This window comes from Myodes glareolus, chromosome 6 (assembly GCF_982192425.1).
Source record: "Myodes glareolus chromosome 6, mMyoGla1.1, whole genome shotgun sequence".
Lineage (NCBI taxonomy): Eukaryota > Metazoa > Chordata > Mammalia > Rodentia > Cricetidae > Myodes > Myodes glareolus.
The window spans coordinates 101286116-101294482 of record NC_142031.1 but is presented as its reverse complement, the minus strand read 5'-3'; positions in this window follow the sequence as shown (position 1 = coordinate 101294482).

The window sequence follows — 8367 nt, the reverse complement described above, 5'->3', positions numbered from 1 at the left end:
CATCAACTTATCGGCTAGATTCATGTCAGATAACCAAGAATTTGCTGTCACGGAGGCCCAAGATGCCAAGTTCACCTGAAGTATCTATCCAGGCAAGTGCCGTTCCCAGAGCTCTGGAAGACCACTAGCATGAAGCATTTCACTGGGAAATAATGTGAGAAAATTTAAAATCATGAAACTTTTGAAAAAAGCAACTCAATTTAAAAGCAAGCCATGAGGGCTGGAGAGATGGCTCAGTGGTTGAGAGCACTGGCTGCTTTTCCAGAGGTCCTGAGTTCAATTCCCAGGAACCACATGCTGGCTCATAACCATCTGTAATGAAATCTGGTACCCTCTTCTGGCCTGCAGGTATACATGCAGGCAGAACATCGTATACATAATAAATAAATCTTTAAAAAAAGTCATGAGAATCATGAGATGATAATGAAGTCTCAGTTTACAGGTGTCTTAAGAGCCAGGGAGATGGCTCCACATGTGACGATATTGACACATAAGCCAGATGGTATGACTTCCATCTAGTATGCTGTCCCCAAGACAGAGTCACCTAAGACACTGAGATGAACAACCTGTGGGGGACCTGGTTCCTTCAGGGAAAGGGAACCAGAATGTCCTGTAAGTCTCAGAAGCCTGCTGATCCCTCCTGGTAGCCTAATGACCAGAATCCCCTCTCCCCTGCAAACTTCTGCCTACTGCAGTTCCTGTTGCCTGTGACAGTTCCTTTCTCCTTAATGCCCTCCTGCCACTCTCATGCCCAGCTGAAATCACCCTATAAAACCCCAGTTCCCTTTTTGGCGCTGCTGTTCTCTTGGAGACTGGCAGTTCTTGCTTTAAATAAAAGTTTTACCTTCCGGCCTCAGTGTGGCTCCTGTGGTCTCATTCTCTTGTTAAGCCTCAAGCCAACCCTTTTAGAAGAGAATCAACTCCTAAAAGTTGTCCTCTGACCTTCACATGTGTGCTGTGGCATGCATGCACACACAGAGAGACAGACGCAGTCACGTGCAAATAAATAAAGCTGGACATGATAATGTGTGTTTGTAATTCCAACATTTGGGAAGCTGAGGCAGCACAGGTGGGGAGGCCACTTTTGAGCATGAGCTACACAGGGAGATACTGTCTTTAAAAAGATTTCAGGACTTAATTAAAATAACCTTGATATGAAGATACAATAGAGAAAATAGACTCATCAGTTAAAAAAACATTAAATCTAACTAAAACTTAACCCAAAATATCCATGAAATATGGGACAACATAAAAAGGCCAAATCTTAGAATAATATAGAAGTATAGAATAGAAGAGTCCCAGGTAACCTTGGGTGCAAGGGGGTGGTGGGAGGGGTTTTGGAAGGGGAGAGGGTTAGAGAGAAGGGAGTAGGGGAGAAATGGAGAAACCTCGGTTGACCGGGATGGGGGGAAGGGAGGAAGGATGAATATGGGAGCAGGGAAGAATATATTTCAACTAAGGGAGTCATTTTAGGGTTTACAGGAAACTTGATTATATATGGGATCCCAGGTCCAAGGAGAGATCCCCAGATTGTTCTCTGGACAGAGGAGAGGGTGCCTGAACCGGCCTTGGCCCATAACCATACTGATGAATATTTTGCTTATCACCATAGATCCTTCATCTGGCGATGGATGGCGATACAGACGGAGACCCACATTGGAGCACCGGACTGAGCCCCCCAAGGTCCAAATGAGGAGCAGAAGGACGAAGAAAATGACGAAGGACTGCGAGGGATGCTATCACCCACTGATACAAGGGGTCGGATCTAATGAGAGTTTACCAAGGGCAGTTGGACTGCGACTGAACGAGCACGTGATCCAACCAGATTCTCTGAATGTGGCCGGATTCTCTGAATGTGGCTGGCCCGGAGTCTTTCTGAGAAGCCATTGACAATGACACTGGGACTAGTTTCCTCTGCATATACTGGATTTTTGGGATCCAGTCTGTTTGGATACTCACCTTCCTGGACCTGGAGGGAGGGGGGAGGAACTTGAACTTCCCACAGGGCAGGAAACCCTGACTGCTCTTAGGGACAAAGAGGGAGGAGGAGAGGGAGGGGGGAGTGGGAGGGTGTTGGGAAGAGGGGTGTAAATGGAAACTTTTATAATTTAATAAAATTACTTTTAAAAAAAAGAAGTATAGAATAGTATAGAAGAAGAAGTTCAACTCAAAGGCACAGAAAATTTTTTTAACAAAATCATAGAAGAAAACTTTCCCTACCTAAAGAAAGATATGCCTATGAAGACACAAGAAGCTTACAGAACACCAAATAGACTGGATCTAAAAAAAGTCCTCTCACCACATAATAATCAAAACACTAAACATACAGAGTAAAGAAAGAATATTAAGAGCTGCAAAGCAAAAATAAAGGTAGACCTATCAGAATTACATCTGACTTCTCAGTGGAGACAATGAAAGCCAGAAGGTCATGGTCAAGCATTATGCAGACATTAAGAGACCACAGATGCCAGCCCAGACTACTATACCCAGCAAAACTGTTGATCACCATAGAAGGACAAAACAAGATATTCTATGACAAATCTAGATTTCACCAATACCTAGCCACAAACCCAGCCCTACACAAAATACTAGAAGGAAAACTCCAACCCAAGGAAGATGGCTACACCAACAAAAACACAAAAGCTCAGAATTTTACAAGACTTTCAAAGAAAAATGAATACCAATACTCCTCAAATTATTCCACACAATAGAAACAGAGGGAACATTGCCAAACTCTTTTTATGAGGCTACAATTACCCTGATACCCAAACCACAGAAAGACAATACTAAGAAAGAGAATTACAGACCAATCTCACTCATAAACATTGATGCAAAAATACTAAATAAAACACTAGCAAATCGAATCCAAGAACACATCAGAACCATCATCCACCATGACCAAGTCGACTTCATCCCACAGAAGCAGGGATGGTTCAACGTAGGAAATCTGTCAATGAAATCCACCATATAAACAAGCTGAAAAATAAAAACCACATGATCATCTCATTAGATGACAAAAAAACATTTGACAAAATACAACATCCCTTCATGATAAAGGTCTTGGAGAGAGCAGGGATACAAGGAACATACCTAAACATAATTAAGGCAATTTACAGCAAGCCAACAACCAACGTCAAACTAAATGGAGAGAAACTCCCAGCGATTCCACTGACATCAGGAACAAGACAAGATTGTCCACTCTCTCCATATCTATTCAATATAGTTCTTGAGGTCCTAGCTAGAGCAATAAGACACCAAAGGGAGATTAAGGGGATACAAATTGGAAAAGAAGAAGTCAAACTCTCACTGTTTGCTGATGATATGATAGTTTACATAAGTGATCCCAAAAATTCTACCAAGGAACTTCTACAACTCATAAATGCTTTCAGCAATGTAGCAGGATACAAGATTAACTAAAAAAAAAATTAGTAGCCCTCCTGTACACAGATGATAAAAGGGCTGGGGAAGAAATCAGAGAATCAACATCCTTCACAATAGCTACAAATAGCATAAAATATCTCGGAGTAACTCTAACCAAACAAGTGGAAGACTGTATGACAAGAACTTTAAATCTTTGAAAAAAGAAATTGAAGAAGACACCAGAAAGTGGAAAGACCTCCCATGCTCTTGGGTAGGCAGGATAATATAGAAAAATGGCAATCTTATCAAAAGCAATCTACAGATTCAACACAATGCCCATCAAAATCCAAGCAAAATTCTTCAAAGACCTCGAAAGAACGGTACTCAACTTCATATGGAAAAGCAAAAAACCCAGGATAGCCAAAACAATCCTGTGCAATAAAAGAACTTCTGGAGGCATCACAGTCACTGATTTCAAACTCTACTACAGAGCTACAGTACTGAAAACAGCCTGGTATTGGCATAAGAACAGACAGGAGGACCAGTGGAATCAAATAGAAGACCTGGATATCAATCTATACATCTTCGAACACCTGATTTTTGACAAGGAAGCAAAAATATCAAATGGAAAAAAGAAAGTATATTTAACAAGTGGTGTTGGCATAACTGGATATCAACATGTAGAAAAATGAAAATAGACCCATATCTATCACCATGAACAAAACTCAAGTCCAAATGGATCAAAGACCTCAACTTAAAGTCAGCCAAACTGAACCTCATAGAAGAGAAACTGGGAACTACACTTGAACGCATTGGCACAGGGAACCACTTCCTAAATATAACCCCAGTAGGACAGACGCCGAGAGAAACAATAAATGGGACCTCCTGAAACTGAAAAGCTTCTGCAAAGCAAAGGACACCGTCAATAACACAAAACGACAGCCTACAGAATGGGAAAAGGTCTTCACCAACCCCACATCAGACAGAGGTTTGATCTCCAAAATATACAAAGAACTCAAAAAATTGGTCATCAAAAGAACAAATGATCCAATAAAAAATGGAGTATAGACCAAAACAGAGAACTCTCAACAAAGAAATCTAAAATGGCTGAAAGACACTTAAGGAAATGTTCAACATCCTTAGCCATCAGAGAAATGCAAATCAAAACAACTCTGAGATTCCCTCTTACTCCTGTAAGAATGGTCAAGATCAAAAACACTAATGACAACTTATGCTGGAGAGGATGTGGGGTAAAGGGAACACTTCTGCATTTCTGGTGGGAATGCAAGCTGGTACAGCCCCTTTGGATATCAGTATGGCGATTTCTCAGAGAATTAGAAAACAACCTTCCTCAAGACCCAGCAATATCGCTTTTGGGTATATATCCAAAGGATGCTCAATCGTGCCACAAGGACATGTGCTCAACTATGTTCATAGCAGCTTTGTTTGTTATAGTTAGAACCTGGAAACAACGTAAATGCCCCTTGACCAAAGAATGGATAAAGAAAATGTGGTCCATTTCCACAATGGAGTACTACACAGCAGAAAAAAATGACAACATCTTGAAGTTTGCAGGCAAATGGATGGAGCTAGAAAACATCATTTTGAGTGAGGTAACCTAGACCCAGAAAGACAATTATCACATGTACTCACTCATAAGTGGTTTTTAAGCATAAACCAAAGAAAATTAGCCTACAAATCACAATCCCAGAGAACCTAGACAACAATGAGGACTCTAAGAGAGACACACACGGATCTAATCTACATGGGAAGTAGAAAAAGACAAGATCTCCTGAGTAAATTGGGAGCATAGGGACTTTGGGAGATGGTTGAAGGGGAGGGGAGAGGCAAGGAGGGGAGCAGAAAAAAATGTAGAGCTCAATAAAAATCAATAAAAAAAGAAAATGTAGAAATGTGATAGCAGATTTTGACACTGAAAAAAAAGATTGGATCCCTAGTCCTCCTTGTGATGCTAACATTTTCTTCCTTATAAGAAATTAAAATATGGGGCTGGGGAGATGGCTCAGTGGTTAAGAGCACTGACTGATCTTCCAGAGGACCCGGGTTCAATTCCCAGCACCCACATGGCAGCTCACAACTGCCTGTAATTCTAGTTCTGGGAGACCCAACACTCATGGCAAAACACCAATGTATATAAAATATAAAAAAATAATTTTTTTAAAAAAATTAAAATATGACAAAAACTCCTCTGAATAGGCTCCTAGTTACCTCTCTCTCTTGATTTTTCAACACAAGGTTTCTCTGTGTAGTCAGTCCTGGCTGTCTGTAGACCAGACTGGTCTTGAACTCACAGAGATCTGCCTGCCTCTGCCTCCCAAGTACTGGTATCAAAGGAATATGCCACCACCACCCAGATTTTTTTTTTTTTGAGACAAAGTCTTTCCAGCTGTTTGGAACTATGAGTGCTGGGATCAAAGACAAGTGCTACCACGGACAGCTTACATTCCTTTCTTAAAACCTGACGTTAAGGCTGAGGATGGAATTAGATAGTAGAGGGCTTCCTTAGAAACTGCAAAGACCTGGGTTTAATGTCTAACCCCACAAAAAACTGGGCATGGCATTGCGCTCTTAGAATCATAGCACCGAGGAAAGGTGGGAGGATCAGGGATTTAAGGTAATTCTCGCTACATCAGAAATTCAAGGTAATCCTCAACCACTAAGCAAGTTCCTGGTCAGCCTGGGCTATATAGTGATGTGGCTGAGTGATCTATCACTCATCTAGTGTGTGCAAAGTCCTACATTCAAATAACACATACACACAGACACATTCCACACACAAAGACATACTCACATAGACACACACTCCTATGTCCTTGGTTCTGCTCACTGAAAAGGCTTAAAAGCAATAACACATCCTGAAGAGAGAGACTCCCAGCTCTCAGAATGTGAATTCATGACTTTCCTACTTAAACGGACCATATGTCACCAGAATGGCTGATGCCAGACTTCAGGCCGTGCACTTGGAATATCTGAACATTCTGCCCAGAAAGGGACATGTGTGAAAATGACACCACAGATGTGACACCTCCATCCAGGGGTAGGCAGTCAGGTGACCATATGGCCCTTCACACCTGCTTTCTGGACTCTAGGTTACGCCCGTTGGCCTGGCTTTTACTCCATAAACTGTCGTACGGTGCCTGCCGCGTGACGAAGCTTTTCCTGGGGAGACCCAACACGTGCATATCTACTCAGGGAGCCCAGGACAGACCTAACTCCAGATATCACCAATGTTTAGCTTGATGAACCAAGAGTTTTATTGGGGTTACTTACAGGAATATGAGTGAGGAGTTACTTATAGGAGCAGAAATGACTCAAAGACAGCCACATCACCAAAGCCCACCCCAGCAAGGGTGACAGCTCACTACGCTGGGGATCCAGAGTACACTGCAGCAGCTCACCAGGTTGGAGAGTGTTTATCTCAGGTGCCTCAGTTGCCTAAACCTCATTTGGTTTGGCTTCTTCCAATCTGGTCTGAGTCTTCTTTGCAACTTGGCTTTGGGGAGGGGCCTAGTGAGCCTGGTCAGTTTCAGGAATTTCCTGAAGTTCTTTTGAGTTGTTTGCCTTCTTGCTTAAGGAGTTTCCCTGCAGTATAAAATGTTTCAATCTCAGAGGAATTTGTTACTCGAGATGTGGTGACTTGGTGGCTCACATCTTTAATCCCAGCACTCAGGAGGCAGATGGAGGTGGATCTCTGTGAGTAGATCAGTAGCCTGATATACAGAGTAAATTCCAGGATAATCAGAGATACACAGAGAAACTTTGTCTCAAAAACAAAACAACAACAAAGGCAGACGGCTTGAAAGTTCAAAGGCTGGCTGTGCTAGATCGGAAGTTCAAGACCAGCCTGGGCAATTTATTGAGTCTTGCCTGAAGACCAAAAGTGAAAGAGGGCTGGCGATATAACTCAGTGGTAGGGCCCTTGTTCAGCATGTGCCAGGCCTTGGGTATGAAAAAAAGAAAGAAAAAAGCAGGGGAATGGGGTTTCTGCTCTTGACACTGGCTCAGGGCTGTAATGCCCATTGCGCTCCGGGATGTTCTCCGGCAGGAGAACAAGAGAATGAGCCAACATAGACTACACACACACACACACACACACACACACACACACACACACACACATACACACACACGGGGGGGGAGAGGAAGGGAGGGAGGGAAAGAGAGAGAGGCAGAAGACAGACAGAGACAGAGAGACAGTCAGCGCCTTGACTCAAAGAAACCAAAACAAATAAAAAAGGTACTATCTGATGCCATTTCCTTTGAGGTTAGGTCGAAAGTCAGATATATCAGGCAAAAGGACTTGTGTATACACGCATGCAAATTTCTTGAGTGCACGGAGTACATGGAGCCTCTTAAGGACTAGCCTAGGACCAAGGTCCTCTTCTTGGAGGGCACTCAGCTGCGACACACCTGCACCTGCAGAGGGCGCCGCAGACACACCGAGGAGAAGCGAGCCCCAGGCTGGGTGCGAGGCCATGGCCAGTACAGCTTCTGGCCAAGGCTTCTTCCCTAAGGGAAGAAGCCAGGAGCGGGATGAAGTTGATGAGGAAAGCAGAAAAGAAAGAGTAGATGAAAAAACGAGTTCTGCTACTGACCCCAATCGCTTTGATGCTGAACCTGTTTCCCCATCTATAAAGTGGATGGGGGGCGGGGGCCGCGGGGGGGGGCGGGGGTGGATTCGGAGAGTGCTCTTACAAGGATTCGGAGACAACTTAGATCCCAAGTACCACCTGCCCTCTCTGTTCCTCCCCAGTCTAAGCATCCTCGCCGCCGGGCAGCCAGCGGCCAGCTTGGAATAGCCGATTGGGTACCGCATCAGGGATGGATCCGGACTCCACGAAGTCCTGGCACAAGGGGACACCTAGGATACGGTGCCCGACCCTCCTCCCACACACACACTCACCCTCCACCCCAAGAGCCGGGTCGCCGACCATCACCTGGGCATTCCGGGGTGCGGGCCTGGCGGGCGGGGCGCGGGGCGGGGAT